Source organism: Arvicanthis niloticus, chromosome 12, assembly GCF_011762505.2.
Source record: "Arvicanthis niloticus isolate mArvNil1 chromosome 12, mArvNil1.pat.X, whole genome shotgun sequence".
Lineage (NCBI taxonomy): Eukaryota > Metazoa > Chordata > Mammalia > Rodentia > Muridae > Arvicanthis > Arvicanthis niloticus.
In genome coordinates, this window is record NC_047669.1 from 17302675 (window position 1) to 17320119 (window position 17445).

The window sequence follows — 17445 nt, forward strand, 5'->3', positions numbered from 1 at the left end:
CATTTCCTGAACCACCTGCATTAATAGATACATGGTTAAACTGGGAAAACCAAGGGCTTTTCAATCAAGGTTGTGTACCAGATACCCTGCCAACCGTCATCAGAAGTTTAAAAAAAAAAAAGTTGATTATATGTTTGTTAAATTTTGTGATTTCTAAGCAGACATTGGTGGCCAGAAACATGAAATAAAAGCATAGACTCCCTACTTCTTCCCCAACCAAACCCAAAGTCTGACTCAAAACAAACAAACACCCCAAACAACTCCATATTAAACCTTTCTGAAAGGCCAATCTAATTAGCTACGTTATTTCCTTTCAACTAAGGGTAGATGGCTTTCTTTCTACCATCCCACAGAAGGATTTTTTTCAGTCTTGATTTACAGGTCACCTTGGATCCCTACCTCCACACCCTGCATTCCAGCAGCACTGAAAAGAATTACTCATTCCCCTGGGTGGTAGTTGTACACACCTTTAATCTCTGCACTTCAGAGGTGGAGGCAGGTGGATCTCTATGAGCTGGGGCCAATGTGGTCTACAGAGTGAGTTCTAGGACAGCCAAAGCTACACAGAGAAACTCTGTCTCAAAAAAAACAAACCAAACCAAACTAATAAAACAAATGAGAGAGAGAGAGAGAGAGAGAGAGAGAGAGAGAGAGAGAGAGAGAGAGAGAGAGAGAGAGAGAATTACTCACAATTAGCACAACCTCCTGGAACCTGTGACCATCACCTCTTTTGGGAGAAGAGTATCTGTTAACATATCATGACTAAGGCACCTTATAGAAGGAAGAGTTTATTTGTGCTTATGGTTTCAAAGGGAGACTGTAATGTTGGAGGAGGCATGGCAGCTGCCAGTTGGAGAAGGAAGACCAAACAGTCACAGCTTCATCTGCATACAGGAAGTGGAGACTGAATTAGAGTGGGGCCAGCCACCAAACCCTCAAAGCCTGCCCCAGTGATGTACTTCCAGCAAGGCTGCTCCACCTCAAATTCTAGAACCTTCCCAACAAGTGCTACCAACTGGGAACTGAGTATTTAAAAGCCTGAGCTTTTAAACATTCAGACACCACAGGCTCATTGCAAATAGAATCAAATTAAGATGAGTTTAGTTGAAAGCAATTTTGGGGACACCTGAGTCCAGTGATTGGGTGTCCTCAAATACAGTATCCTCATACTATAGGGAGAAGTCACATGCCAATGGAGACAAAGGGTGGAGTTACAAACTGAAGAGGTTGCTGGCCACCACAGAAGCTGGAAAAGCCAAGGAAGCATTTTCCCTTAGTTCTTCCAGAGGGGACGGGGGTCCCTATTGACACCTTCATTTTGAATTTCCAGCTTCTATAGTACTGGTTCTCAACCTGTGGGCCGAGACCTCTTTGTGGGGTAGGACTGAAACACTCTTTCACAGGGGTTCCCTAAGACCATCAGAAAACACAGATATTTGCATTATGGTTCATAATAGTAGGAAAATTAGGTATTAAGATTAAGTAGCAAAAAAAAATAATAATAATTTTATGGTTGGAGGTCACCACAACACGAGAAACTGTATTAAAAGTTCGCAGCATTTGGAAGACTGGGAGTCATGGTTCTAGATGGAGGAAAAGATGTATTTCTGTTGTTTAAAGCCACCAAGTGTGTGGGACTTTGTATGGCAGGCTGGGAAGTATCTCTAGAAGGGACTTTTCTTCTCTGTACTTTATTCTCATGGCTTGAACATTGTGGGACTACCTGGAAGTCGAGAAGAAGCAACATCCCAGGGTTAACTGGTCACTAGATATCAGGTTACTTATACTTGGAGAAAATGGTTGCCTATTTTAGACATTCCATACAAGTATACAGCACTAATAAGTTTCTCTTGGGTGGGGACGGTCAAGCAGGGCTCCTGCCTGTGTCCACTTAATAAAGAGAGCTTGGCAGTGGCATCCAGTTGGGACATAGTGGAGGCACTTGGAGGACATTTAAAAGCTACTGATGTCATGGTTTAGCAGCAGGGATTCTGATTTAAGTTGCAGAGGGCCACTAGGCAATCAGGATGTTTAAAAGCTGCCCCAGTGACCTTAGTTAACAGGCAGGAATGTTCAGTAGGGTGGACACACATGAGGACTTCAGGCCTCTGGCAAGAGACCTTCGAAAGAGCATATAATAAACGAAAACACGGATTAATTAAAAACATTAATATGTATGGAAGACAAAGGTGACTAAAAAGGTGACAACCAGGGTGTAAAAAGGTGACAACCAGGGTGTAAGTAATCTCTGCACTAATATGTTCAAACACACATTATAAAAAAAAAAAAAAAAAAAAAAGCACCAGTGACTTTGCAAGGAATGGTCCTAATCCATGCAGCTCTGATAGAGGTGGTGGGAATTTGACCTGTTTTGCCTGTTGAAACCCTCAGCATAAGGACAAACACACGGCAGGCTTCAAGAAACACCAGCCTTTTCTGAATAGGTTTGGCAACATCTTCCCTTCCTTAAATAAGTCTGGATCATCACATTATCCCCCAACCCTTCTTAATTCCTATGGCAAACCCAATTCTTTTTAATTCGTTAATTACCATTTGCAGAAATCCTTGAAGTCATTTTACATGGCTTAAACCAGTGAATCAATGGAGCTGGCTGCTCCTGTGTGGTGTGTAAGCATGGTATTAACACTGACTAATCCATGTGTTTAGGCCCATTTGGGGGCCTTTAAAGTTCTATGCTCTGGTTAATTTTAGAAGTTATGCTTGGCGATCTGGTTTGCACGGGGTACTGTTGTCAATCAGCGTGATTTATTTGTTGCCGAGTTCTTTCTCAGGACCTGTAATTATCCCATCATTACTATAAGAAAACAATCCGCATAGGATACGCTTTTCAGCAATGCACTCTTGGAGTAAGGTAGGAACGGCGCATCCTTACAGGAACCTTAATCTATGTGGACACAGATTAAGGGAGGGAAGAGTGTTGGGTAACACACCCACTGTCTTGAAGGAAGCAGGTGGATTTTGAGCCTCATTTCCATGATGGAGCATTTCTGACATTGCTTGGCTTTTCCCCGTTTCTGAGTGTGCATGTTTGACTACATATAAGCAAGGGTGGGTCTTAGTTAGAAGGGTGGTCAATTACATTTAATTGTGAGTGCCAAACCTGATGGCTCAAACCTGATAGCTGCCTAAAGCACTGGGTTGAAAATAGCCCTGAGGTCAAGTCCACACTGAGGGAAAGGGCACCAAGCCTGAGCCACAGTGTCTCGGGTCACAATGAAGTTGGAAATGGAAGCAAGAGGTCCTTGTTTTGGAAAAATGAGTCCTTGGTTAGTATATTAGTCAGGGTTCTCTAGAGGAACAGAACTGATAGAATAAATATATTATAGGTAATACATATGTATATAATGTCTATATATGGATTTATTAGAATGCTTTCATGCTGTGGCCCAGCTAGTCCAACAATGGCTGCATACCATTCTTGGAAGGTCCGAGAATCCAGTAGTTGTTCAGTCCATGAGGTTAGGTGTCTCAGCTGGTCTTCAGTATACTCTGGAATCCTGAAGAAGTAGGCTCTAATGCCAGTGAAGGAACTGACTTGCCAGTGAGAGCAAACAAGCAAAGAAAGCAAGCTTCCTTCTTCCAGGTCCTTTCTAGAGGCTGCCAGCAGAAGGTGGGGCCCAGATTAAAGGTGGATCTTCCCACCTCAAATGATTTAATTAAGAAAACATTCCCTCTCAGGTGTACACAGCCACTTGGGTTTCAGTTAACCCCAGATGTAGTCAGGTTGATGACCAAGAATAGCCACCACCGTCAACTATAAGCCTCTGTACCCCAGGAAGTGCTTCTTACTTCCTGAGCTGCCATGTGCCTATGTTGGAGTCACACTGTTTGTACAAAGCTGGCTGGCCCTTGGTTAAAAGCCCGGCTGAGAGATTCTCTACTGGAGGACGTATTTAGTTTGGGATTAACTAAAGCCTGCACAATCCTTTCTAGCTATGGCTGTTCACTCTCCACTCCTTACTATGTACACGCATCCATAAGAAAGATCTGTAATGTATGTGAAGTGTCTGTGAGCCTCGGGCAAGAAACCAGTGTCTCAAAGAACAATGGCCAATATCCATCCTTCAGATCTATGTCCAACAGTCCTTTGAGAAGCTTCAAGTGACAGTTCTGCGCCCTCATATATTCCCACCATTGGGCAGCATGCTGTGCAGTCAGTACTAGCCTGTACCACAAATCTGTGGGGACCTGACCAAAAGGCACTTTCTCTGGGAGCTCCCAGTCCCACAGGCACACTGCTTTTGGCAGAACCTGGCTGGAATGTTGTTGTTGTTGTTGTTCCCAGTTATTCCTCAGCACAACCCTGCTGCCAGGCTTTGGACCTTGAATGTCTCCCAAAGACCCATGTGCTGAATGTCTGGTCTCTGGCACAGAGTGCTTGTGGGAAGTGGGAAGGGGGACCATAGTGGAAGGAAGTTAGGTCACTGGGACATAACACTGAAGGAGATTCTGGGACCCCAGGCCCTCTTTGCTTTTCGGTTTGATACGCAGCCAGCAGGAGGTAGACAGACCTCTGTAGTGTGATCCCCACTGTGGTGGGTTGTCCTGCTAAGTCCCAGGGCAACAGGACCAAGGGGCAGTAGACAGAAACTTCTGAAACCATGCACCATAATTAACTGTTCCTAGTTAAAGTCTGCTTGCCTCTGGCACTTTGTCATAGTGATGGGAAGCTAATACAAGCACACAATCAGAGTAACTACCAGAGCCATCTTTGATTCATGTAAAAAGTCTAATTTAATTCATGACCAGTGGGTATCACCCCCAAATAATTTAACAAAAACTTTTGTGTGTATTCACGTGTATGCATGTTCCTGTGCATGCTCTTGTGTGCACAGATGCACACGATAAGCGTGCATGTGAAGGCCAGCGGTTAAATGTGAGATGTTTTCCTTAATTGCACTCTGCCTTACGTTTTGCAAAAGGATTTCTCACCGAACCTGGAGATTGCTGAGCCAGCCAGACTAGCTGATGAGAGCCTTTGGGATCTGCCTGTTTCTGCTTCCACCCCCACTCTGTCCCAGCTGGGGTTCCAGGTGCATACTGATGCATCTGGCTCCTCGCACCCCCAACCCCCGGATCTGAGGGCTGCCACATCCTTGCATAGCAAGACCTTCACTGACTGAGCTATCTTCCTAGAACCATACAATAACTTTTAATAGGACCTTTAGAAGTCAACACAATTACATAACTTTGCTATAATGCACAAAATCCATAGGTACTCAAAGGCAACAAGCCCCTGACTTGATATTTAGGTATTCCAAAGCATCTTGACATTGAGAGAAATTTCTATTGTACGACTTAGAACCAAACCCAGAGTGGCCGGGCATCACAAAGTCCATGTGGAAACAGAAGAAAGCGTTTGCTTGAGCTGAGGAGACAAGCAAGTAATTCAGAGGGTCAGAGGAACTATCACAAGCCCAGGCTGTGTTTATACAGAAGGCAAAGACCTGGCAGCCTGGGGACTCTGGGTAATATTGTAATTTAAAATAACTAGAGGATCTGGCCATCTGTGATGAAGCTCCGGTTCACACAGGCAGGTTTTGCATGAGGGAGTTTTGGAGTCAGGTGTCTGCAGCATGGCTCTGTCACTGTAGAACTGTAGGCGGGTGAGGCTTGTGTTCTGGGACTTATCACGTTCTAACGTGTGTGTGTGTGTGTGTGTGTGTGTGTGTGTGTGTGTGTGTGTGTATACGAGTGTCCTAGACATTTGGCCACATTTTCCTTCCAAACTCTAATCCTCTTCTTCATCTCCCTTCCAGATTCAAGTTATTGGCTTGGTCATTACCATAGTCCTCCAAGCTAGATGCTCCAAAATTATGCTAGCTGTTTCCTCTACCTCAGCACCACCACTCCTACTTGCAACTGTCAAGTGTCTCTTGAATCTCTTCTCTCCCGCCCTCTCTTCCCTAGTTCAAAGCTCACTGCATCTCATCTGTATCATGGAAAGACTTCTAGCCTGGCCAATCTTCCCTGGTACCGACGAGCACATCTCCTACATAGCATGAAATGGCAGTTCCAAAGGTCAGTGCCTGTCACACCACTCCCATCACTTTGGACCAGGCTTGTAAACCCTAAACTACAGGGATGATCAAAACAGCCACCATCTCCGCCCGCAGGGAGCAGTGTCGAAAGGGAAAACAGATAAGGTGAAGGACCAGTGTGTCACCCTGGGGAGAACAAAGCAAGAGAGGGCAGTAGGGACCTCTGCTGGGGGAGGGGGCTAAAGTTTTACAGAAGAAGGTGTCTTAGCTGTGAAGAGTTACCATGACTGAGGCAACTCTTATAAAAGAAAGCATTTAATTGGGGGCTTGCTTACAGTGTCATAGGATTGGTCCATTACTATCATGTTGGGAACAAGGTATGCAGGCAAGCATGGCCGACGGAGAAATAGCACAAAGCTACATCCTGATACACAGGCAGTAGGCAGAGAGAAAGAGATGGAGAGAGATGGAGAAATAGAGTCCTCAAAGCCCATCCCCAGGGACACACCTTCTCCAACAAGCAAACCCTTCCTAAACTTTCCAAACTGGGGTCTAAGCACACAGCGGGGCATTCTCATTCAAACCACCCGAAAGCCTCTCTGGGAAGAGAGTACAAGCCTTAAGGAATTCAGCAAGGAAGCTTGCTGATTATTGAGAAAATAATTTTTCCCCAAGTACTAAGGCCTCAAGCCCAGAGAATGCCTGGCCTGCTTAAGAGCTGGGAGATCAGTGTGTCTTAGAGAAGCGGGCAGAAGCCAGGGGGATAGAGGGAATGTGGGCCAGGTCACAGAGGGTGTTGGATTCCTGTAGGGGACCTGGATTGGAGGCAGAGTCTACTGAAAGCTTGGTCCAATTTATTGCTTAATGAAATCACTCTGGCTACTTGTGGGACAAAACTTTCCTGGGGAGACACAATGCACATGTCTACTTACCCCAGACCAAAGTATCGCTAGCACCAAAGTCCAACTTGGTAAACCAGTGATTTTCACTGGGGTTGCTCACAGCAGTATGGGTGAGGGGTTACTTACAGGAGCAGAAATCACTCAAAGTCAGCTGCATCACCAAAGCCCAACCAGCATAGGTGACAGCTGAAAAGGCTGGAAACCTGGAGCACACTGTGTAGCCTGCAGGCAGCTCAACTGGTTGGACAGTGTCCTTTCCAAGTGCCTCTGGTCTAAGCCTCTTCCAGGCAGCTCAGCTGGTTTCTGTTTCTTCCAGGCAGCTGGTCTGATCTAAGTCTTGGCAATGTTTCTCCTCTGAGAGTCTCTTTGAAGCTCAGCATCTGAGAGGAACGCTCAGCCTTTTTTTGTTTACTCAAGCAGGGAGACAGGTTTAGTGAATCTGGTCAGTTTCAGGGACTTCCTGAAGCTTCTTTTGAGTAGTTAATAAAGTTCCTGCTTAAGAAGATTCCATTCAGGACAGAATGCCTCAACTGTCAGAGAAACTGTTTTACAACGCTGCTGTGTTGGAAGTAGGGATAAGGTTGGGCAGGCAAACCTCTCAGAAGGGTATTGTAGGAATCCAGGTAGGGAACAATGGTGGTTTGGATAAAGGCAGTGACACCAGAAGTGGTACAGGTGGTCAGATTTCTGAAAACTTGAAGCTCACAAGGTCCATTGACAAAGTAGGTGAAAGACAGAAGACTAGAGTCAAAGTTGAGCATTTAAGCTGGGGGAGCTGGAAGGATGGAGTAGCTCTTCTTGAGATGGGCAGCCCAGAATGAGCAAGTTCTTATGGATGCCTCAGGAGTTCAGTTTTGGGCATGGTGGTTTGGGATGTCTCTTGGATCTCCAAGTGGAGATGTCCAATGGGCAACTGGATGTGTGTGTGTCTGGAATTGGGGATAAAAATGAAGCAGAAGCAGGTATCTAGGAGTCTATAGTTGTGGGTGGAATCTGGCAGTTTGACACTGAATAAGATCACCAAGGTAAGCCTAGATAGAGAACAGATCCACAGACATGAGAAGGGACCTGGAAATACAAGAAAGATCAGGGTTCAAGGCAGGACAAAGCCAATCAAGAGCTCCTTCTACCAAAAGTCATTGGCCAGGCCAAATTCTGCCTTTCAGTGAGAGGTGTGACCATCGGGGTTAGCAAGGCAGGGGCCACTGCTTGGGTGCAAATTCAACCCCAGTACATCCAATAAAGATCAGGAGACCAGAAGCTTCCAGAATTACCAGTGTTTTGAGGAGTCTTGCAAGAAAGAGAGACGTGAAGGGGTTGCTAGACTGGGAAAGAGATGAGGAACATTTCTCTAAAGACCAGAGAAACAATTGCATGTTTCTGTGCCATTGGGAGGGGGAAAGCTGATACAGGAGTTAGGAGCAAGGTTAGAGAGTTGTGATCTTGAGTAGGTGAGAGCGAAGGGATGGAACAGAGGAATGGAGGAGGTGGCCTTTGTCAGGAGAGTTCAGTACATCCTTAAGACTGGGAGATAAAAGCACAGGCTGATGCCATGGGACCCCGTTTGGAAGGTCTCTGCTGCTGAGCTTCAGAAGCTCCAGGTGGTGTGTTATCTTGGGATGTGCTGATTTAGAGGCTGAACACCTGTGCCCCATGCTACAGCTTCTGCTCACAAACCCAGGACTCTTTTTAATCCCCCCCAGAGTGGTGTCCTAGTTAGGTTTACTATTGCTGTACGGAAACACCATGACCAGAAGCAACTCAGCAAAGAAAGGGCTTCTTTCACCCACAGTTCATCACAACTGTTCATCATTCAAAAGCAGCAAGGACAGGAACTCAAGCAGGGCAGGAAGCTGGAGGCAGGAGCTGATGCAGAAGCCATGGAGGAATGCTACTTACTGGCTTGCTTCCCATGGCTTGCTCAGCCTGCTTTCTTGTAGAACCCAGGGCCACCAGCCCAGGGATGGCACCACCCACAATAGGCTGGACCCTCCCACATCAATCACTAATTAAGAAACAACCTAAGACTCACCTGTAGTCCGATTTCTTGGAGGCATTTTCTCAACTGAGGGTCTCTTCTTCTCAGGTGACTCTAGCTTGTGTCAAGTTGGCATGAAAGTATCTGGCACAGAGAGTCTCCCCAGTCTGTGTATTTTATCCGCTCTCTCTTTCTCATCATTTCTTTCTTAAGATCTTGCTCAAATGTTGTGGCAGGGATTTCCTACACAATGTATTTGCAGCAGAGCTCTGTCATTGGAGAGGGAAGAGGGAGGCGGAGTTAAGAGTTGGGAGGAGAGAGGAAAGGAAGGGAAGGAGAGAGGAGAAGCGAGATGGCCACAGATGTCACCCTCGTGTCTCTAGCAGTTACTCATATCAAGGTTAGGTAACTGGGAAAACAATTCTAATTGTGTGGGCATCTTGTGTATTGAGTATTTGCTGATATATAAATCCATTGGTTAATCTTAAGCATCAAGAGTTTTGATTTACTAGGTTACTAGAAGGTGGGTCCACCGACAACCAGGTGGTTATGGTTGTGAAGGAACTAGTGGCTCCAGGGACAATTGAACTAGAGCTGGGAACACAGTGACCGGTCCCTACGGGAGCAAGCTAGAGAACAACCAGATGGAACCAGCTCGGGAGCTCCAATTTTGCTGCAGAGTTTGCCGAGACAAATTGACTTAGAGTGGGAATATGGCAGCCAGGCTGAGAGCCAGCGGGACGCGCCTGTGTTTTCTAATACCTCCCACTACAAATGTCACCCCGTCTTTTCTTCTGGGTTACTACAATAATCTATTCAAACCTGTGTGCTGGCACTTGATTATTTCAGCTCACCTACCTACCTACTCTCAACTAGGGATTCCTAGAGAAAAGATGCTTTGTCTTCTTAGTTGTATCTATTGGCAGCATCCTCTCCCCATGTCTCCCCCAGGACAGAGATTGGTACATAGATAAAGAAATGACAGGGTACCCTGAAGACCAAAGAGGATTCTAAGATACCTTCTATTGAATGATAAATTTTTTATATACAAATACACACATTGTGAGTATATGGCAGTAAACACAGTGATGACATCAATAAGCAACATCTTACCATCACCCCAGAAGTCCTTCTCACCTCCCCTTCAGATGCTACCCTAAGGTTGGTCACTGTCTTAGTGCCTAACATCATGCATTAGTTCTGTTTGATTCTGAACTTTGTGTGTGGGGAATCCTGCACTGTGTTCTTGCCTAGGTTCTTGCACCTACACGATAAGTCTGTGTTTGATCCACTTTGTAGTGCAGTACACAATTTGTTCATTCGTTCTCATGTCTGCGTGGGGCCCATTATATGAGGACAGCACAACCTGCTTATTCGCTTCCATCCCTGGGCATTTGGGTTGCTTCCAATTGCTGGCTTTTACGGACAGCTCTGCGGCGAGCAAGGCTGTGAACCATCAGGCTTTCTGCTGACTGGGTACCAGAGAGTGGCTTCTCTAGGCCATATAGTTGCATCTTTAGATCACATTATTGTAACTTAGCCCGTCCAGCAGGTTAACTCCAGGCACTAGGACTGTTATCACTAGATGGTCTTGTCTCCACAGTTGTAGGGCTCCTTAATTTTCAATGAGATTCTGAGATACAGGGTACGAAAATGATGTTGGCAGAGTCACAGAGCAAGCGAGTGGCAGAGCTAGTACTTGCTCCAAGAGTCTTAAGTTCTGGGACACTATGAATGAAGAGTAATACTGGCCCAACACCTTGTGGGATTCATTTAAAGAAATTCCTCTTTGACACCATTCCATCCCAGAGCCCAGACGAAGTTTGCAAAGTGTCATCAGTATGCTGGACATGTGTTGTCACAGGTCTACATACTTTTTGTTGTTGCTGTTGTTGTTTTTGAGACAAGGGTCCTACTGTGTAGCCCTGGCTGCCCTGGAACTCACTGTGCCGGTTAGTTTTATGTCAACTTGACACAAATTAGAGTAATTTTGGAAGAGGCAACCTCAATGGAGAAAGTTTTTATGGGCAAGCTTGTGGTACATTTTCTAGACTGATGATTGGTGTGAGCCATACTGCCCCTGGGTTGGTGGCCCTGGGGTGCCATAAGAAAGCAAGCTGAGTAAGCCAGGAAGCAGCACTTCTCCATGGTCTCTGCATCAGTTTCTGTCTTGAGTTTGGGCCCTGGCTTTTCTTTGAGGATGGAGTCTGATGGGAATGTGTAAGCTGAAATAAACCCCCAAGTTGCTTTTGGTCATGGCCTTTATCACAGCAATAGGAACCCTAACTAAGAGAACCGTGTATAGACCGAGCTGGCCTCACAAGAGATCCGCCTGCCTTTTGAGTGCTGAGATGGAAGGCGTGCTCCATCTCATCTGGCATGCCTTTACATTGCATTTTACAGCTAATTCTGATAGTGACACTCCAAGCCTGTTTTTCAAGCAGAAATATGAGCTGTGAGGGAATGAATGCTTTGGTCAAGGTTTCCAGTTTCCCCAGGAAGTGGAAGAATTGGGAACTCAGTTTACTGTCACTTAAGGAAGGAGTGTGCTCCTCAGGAAGCCACTGTCTTTAGGGAATGAGACAAATGTTACTTCCCCTCAGGCCCCATCCCATGGCTCTTTCTCCCCTGTCACAGAGAAGCCCATTTTCTGTAAGATTAAGGGACTGTTCAACCTAGGAAGGCTGAGGACCAGTGTGCAAAGTGACTACACATACGTAGCCTTTGTGGTAGCAACCCTTTCTGCTGTCACTTGCCTTTCCGTATTTCCCAGAAGGCTCTGATGGACCAGTGAAGTTTGCCATTCGGAACAGATTGAACTTAATGAGGGGAGCTAATACATGTGCATCCATGGTTTTTGTTGTTTGATGTTTGAATCAAGGTCTCTCTTGTCTTAGCTGTCCTGGAACTCACTGTGTAGACTAGGCTGGCCTTGAACTCATGGAGATTATCCTGCTTCTGCCTTCTGAGTGCTGGGATTAAATGGGGGGAGGGTTACCACCATAAGGTGTGAAGGTGTCAATGTTTTTAGAGATGTCCTTTCCCGGCTGCTTGTAGAATAGCTCAAAAAAGCCTAATAAAAAGAGAAATTAGGCTGGGCATGGTGCATGCTTTTAATCCCAGCACCTGGGAGTAGGCCATTCTCTGTGAGTCTAAGGTCTACATATTGAGTTCTAAGACAGCTAGGGCTACATAGAGAGACCCTGTAAGGACCCCATAACCAAGTTCTCAGCACAAAGAGATTTATTTTCCCCAGAGGGACAAAGGGTGGGGAATAAGAGGCAGGATTAAATAGAGGATAAAGAATTGGGGAAGGGATATTTGTCAGAGAGGGACACAAAGGACTGCTTTTGGATAGAGAGGAGACAAACTTGACCTAAGGGAAAATGGTAGTTTATAAAGGTTAAAGGGGAAACCCTGTGTTAGGATGACACGTTTAATTTTAATTGGTCTTGTTAATTAGGTTAGCAAAGGGGACTGGCTTTGATTACTGGACTTCAGTCCTTTGATAGCTGGATCTTGGTAGTCAGCCTCAGGAGAAGGAAGTAGCCAAATGAGGGAATAGACCTTGCTAGTTGGCTTTAGGGATGCAATCTAATGTTTTGTTTTTGTTTATTTTTTTAACCAAGTGGGCTAGTATCCCTTCAAACCCTGTCTCAAAATACCAAAGCCAAAACAACCAATCAACCACACAAACAAAAATGGTAAAGATAAATTAAAATCACTAACAGCGAGCCCTGGTTGGCCGCAGTCAGCTAAGTTACTTCATATAGTTCTCTCACCGCCATTTTGAGGTAGGTAACATTATTGTCTGTCTAACATGGGTCTAATCTCCATTCAACCTGAGCCTTTCAGTCACCACACAGGTGGAGGGCGGGATGAACAGGCTCTAGAGAGATTTACATACTAATGAGGTACCTGAAGGCCAGAGGGTGGAGCCGATTAAGCATCCCTCCCCAGCCCCTCCCCCTTCCCCTCCCTATTTAACTCAGGTCCACCCTGGGTTTTATGGGGTGTGCATCCAGATCCATGCACCATCCGCCATGTCAATAAACCGGTTTTGGAAACCCAAGGACTTCCTCGTGCGTTGGAGCCTTGCCGCTGTGAGGAACCGTGGAGAGGCCTTTAGTTAATGAGCAGCCGGGCCCAACTTCCAGCTGGAGGAACCCAGAGCATTCCCAGCCAACTACCCACAGCATGGCGGGAGGAACCCTGGGATCCCCAGTCATATTTTTCCTACAATTGTCCCATTTTACAGATGAAGAGCTGGAAGGTGAGAGAGGTGAAGCTTCCCGTCTAAGGTCACACAGCAGGTGAACCGGTGCCAAACTGAGGGCTGGTTTATATTGGTAGTCAGGCCCACAGGGCTAAACCCAGGGTAGGCACACAAAGAGATTTGCTTAGGAACAGAGACTTCCTTTCCTGCCTCCCCCTCTCCTTTCCATAATAGAGGTGAGGTGTCAGGTTTCCCTCTCCTTGTTGAAATTCAGTGGGTACAGAAGGAGACCACTTCCTCTCCAAGGACTCTCTGTTAACTGCACCTTTGTCCTTCACTTTAACAAAGCCCCAGCTGGGCAAGCAATAGGAGACTTGGGTTTGAGGTGGCAAAGACAAGTGTTTTAGTTAAATTCTTAGGAAGCAGTTGAGAAATGCACCTGTTGACTCACCTCCTACCCTCCAACCACCCAAGGGTGATGTGGGGAGCGAAGAGAAGCGAGGAGATGGGGGGAAGGGGGATGGGGTTGGGGATGGGGAGACGCAGTCAAGAACATGCAGCCCTTAAAATTGACCTCTGGAGGCTGGGGGGATGGCTGGCTGATGGTTGAGAGGACTTGTTCTTACAGAGCACTGGTTTGTTTCCCAGCACCCACATGGAGGCTCACAATCACCTTTAAACTCAGTCCCAGGGGATCCAATGGCTTCCTCTAACTTCTAAGGGCACTGGGCATGCGTATGGTGTACATACATATATACATGTAAGAGCAAAGAAGAAGGCATCAGTGATGCATGTCCTTAATCCCAGCACTCAGGAGGCAGAGGCAGGTGGATCTCTGAGTTCGAGGCCAGCCTGGTCTATAGAGTGAGTTCCCCGACAGCCAGAGCTACACAGAGAAACCCTGTCTTGAAAAAAACAACCAACCTAACAACCAAAAGAAAGCACAAAGGACCTGAGTTGAATTCCCAGCACCCACATGGCAGCTCATAGCCATCCCCAGTCCCAGGCCATCCACTGCCCTCTTCTGGTGTGCAGAGGTACTGTACACATATGGGGCACACACAGGCAGGCAAAACAACAACCACATAACATAAAAAATAAAGGTTAAATAATTTTAAAATTTTTTAAATTCTCTGATTTTTCTCAGTATTTAAAGTGAAATGTAAGGATATAAAATTAAAACAACATTAAGAACAAAAATGAACAGTCTTCCAAAATCTTGTTTGTCGAGAACAAGCCCGGGAATAAAAACTTGAATTAACTTCTCTTCTTCTTCTTCTTCTTCTTCTTCTTCTTCTTCTTCTTCTTCTTCTTCTTCTTCTTCTTCTTCTTCAATATATTGTTATCTCCCTCTTTTTCCTTCTGAAAATCTCATTTAACCTATGGACCATGAGTATGAATGAAGTCTTTCAGTTAGTAGCTAAGAGCCATTACAGTCCCAGCACTGACAGCAGGGCCTGGAATACATTAGCCACTAAGCCTGTCTTCTTGCAGTCTCCATACCTGTGAAAGCTATTTGTATCCTTTAACTGTTCGGTGTGTGTCAAAAGGTCAGGAGATGTTACAGTAGAATACCTTCATCCCATTCTCCCATACCCCTGGTCCTGGAAAAATGTTGTGATAGCAATTGTATCTTTGGGGAGGGGTGTGTGCATGCATGTGCCCACCATGCAACTATTATTATTTTTCCCAGTGTGCAGTGGGGATGTTAAGAATCACAGCCAGTTCACTGATTAAAGTTTAAATGGCTACTATTTTTGTGACAGTACACCAGAGACATACCACTTTGGGGCATGTTTTAATTTTCTTTTGTATTCAGGCTTTCCCTACAAGTCACCCGGAGGAGATTAATTAAGCCAGAAGAGCTTTTAAAAACCCTAATTAGCCGGAACCCACTTTAACATGCCTGAGGACCATCTAGGTAGCTGGTTCTCTGTAGCAGATTGGTTCAGGCAAATGCTATGCTTGGTCTTGCCCAGAGGGCTCACAGTCCAGACTAGGGGATGTGGAGTCACCACTCATCCTTGCATACCTTGCAGGAATCCTTGCAAAGGTATCTCATGTACCGCTCAACTGCAAAGACAACTGCCAGGTTTGGAGTCCCTAAGAAGTTCCCAATATTGAGTGTCACCTTAGGACTGGGGCCCCTGGAAGTGTGCCAAGCTTTTTGGAGGTTAGTTTCTGGGGTGGTGGTTTGAAAGAAAATGGCCTCCATAGTCTCACTACTAGGAGGTGTGGTCTTGCTCCAGTAGGTGTGGCTTTGTTGGAGGACGCATATCACTGGAGGCTGGTTTTAAGGTATCAGAAGCTCAAACCAGACCTACTGGTTCACTGTCTCTTCCTTCTGCCTTTGGATCAAGATGTAGAACTCTTGGCTCCTTCTGTAGCACCATGTCTGTCTGTGTGCCACCAAGCCTTCCACCATGATGATAATGGACTAAAGCTCTGAACTGCAAACCAGCCCCAATTAAATGTTTTCCTTAAGAGTTGTCATGGTCTCTGGTCATTGATGGAGCACACCTTTAAACCCAGCACTTGGGCTGCAGAGGCAGGTGGATTCCTGAATTCAAGGCCAGTCTGGTCTATAGAGCAAGCTCTAAGACAGCCAGAGAGCTACACAGAGAAACTCTGTCTCAAAAGACCAAAAAACCAGAACAAAACAAAACAACAATGAAAAAAGGGGTTGCCATGGTCATGGTGTGTCTTAAGGTTTTACTGCTGTGAAGAGATGACATGACCATGGCAACTTTCATAAAGGAAAGCATTTAATTGGGGCTGGCTTACAGGTTCAGAGATTTAGTTCATTATTATGGTAGGAAGCGTGGCAGTGTGCAGGCAGACATGGTGCTGGAGAAGGAGTTGAGAGTTCTACATCTTGATCTGCAGGCAGCAGAAGGGGACTGGATCTATACACTGGGCATAGCTTGAGCATAGGAGACCTCAAAGCCCGCCCCCCAATGACACACTTCCTCCCACAAGGCCACACCTCCTAATAGTGCTACTCCCTATGGGTCAAGCAGTCAAACATGTGAGTCTAAGGGGCCAAACCTATTCAAACCACCACATGGAGTCTAATCACAGCAATAAAAACCTAACACAGATAGTTTCTGAATGAATAAATTAAATAAGGGGAGGAGGACATGCCTACTCCTAAAATACGGAGAAGGTTTCATTGTGGATATAAGGGAGAAAACAGACAAAAGGAAGAGTCCAGGCTGAGCCTGGCCAACAGACTAAACCTGGCCATGAGAGGGAGATGAGGAGGAAGAGCAAGAGGGTAACCACCCACTAAGAGGTGGCCCAGGGCAAGGGGGCCAAGAGAAGGTATAGCCAAAATGTCTGGATTACATAGGGAAAACTGGTGGGGGAAGGGCAGCCCAGCCCCTGGGCTGGAGATTTCAGGGGAGGGGAGGAGCATGCCAGCCATACCCTGTAACAGATAGGGACTGTAGGATGCTAGGAGAACCTGGTGGCCAGATTAGCTTTAATATGTAAAATAGGCACCTCAGTTTGGGTTTGAGACCTAACAGTTTCAAAAGGAACAAAAACCCCCTTCACCCACAGGTTCTGTGATAGCTTGAATATGCTTGGCTCAGGGAGTGGCACTATTAGGAGGTGTGGCCTTGTTGGAGGAAGTGTGTCACTGTGGGCGTGGGTAATGAGATCCTACTTCTAACCACGTGGGAGCCAGTCTCCTAGTGGCCTTCACATGAAGATGTAGAACTCTCAGCTCCCCATGCACCATGCCTGCCTGGATGCTGCCACACTCCCACCTTGATGATAATGAACTGAACCTCTGAACCTGTAAGACAGTCCCAATTAAATGTTGTCCTTATGAGAGTGGCCTTGGTCACAATGTCTCTTCACAGCAATGCAAACCCTATTCAAGACAAGTTCCCAGTGAGAAGTTAGTTCTCCCAGACAGAAAAGCTCAGGTTTTCACAGACTCTGGAAGGAGAGAAAAGCGTCTTATTTGAACTTCTGTTTCCTTTGCAAGAGTCTGTTTTCTCTCTGCTGCATTTAAATGCTGTTTGGAAACAAAGTGTGCGGGCGCGAATATGAGACACCGTGCAACACAGCAACGTAATTAGTACCTGGCATTCTGAGCAAGAGAAGGCTAGACACTATAATTCTAGAGAGCCGAGAATGGAAGAAGAGTGAAATTCATGGGGGAGAAACATCCTGGGGACAAAAAGGAGTCCCTGTGGTGTCCTTCCTCTTTTAGGCAGCATCAACGGTTTATTTTAAAAGACTCTGGTTGCATTGTTGACCTATAGACTATACGTTCTCTGGATTGCCCTGTGGTGGGTGATGCCTGCTTTCTGGCTGTCTTGAGAAGAAATGGAA

At 45.9% G+C, this 17445-nt stretch overlaps 1 long non-coding RNA gene across 1 annotated transcript in view; it reads right to left on the minus strand.

Moving 5' to 3' along the window:
* Positions 1-4574: 4574 nt before the first annotated feature.
* LOC143444036 (uncharacterized) overlaps positions 4575-17445 on the minus strand; it is a 33551-nt gene continuing 20680 nt past the window's right edge. The window contains exons 2-3 of the long non-coding RNA XR_013113545.1: positions 8937-9151; positions 4575-7972 (exon numbers count right to left, since the gene is read on the minus strand). This is a non-coding gene — a long non-coding RNA (uncharacterized LOC143444036). The remainder of the gene's footprint in view (positions 7973-8936; positions 9152-17445) is intronic.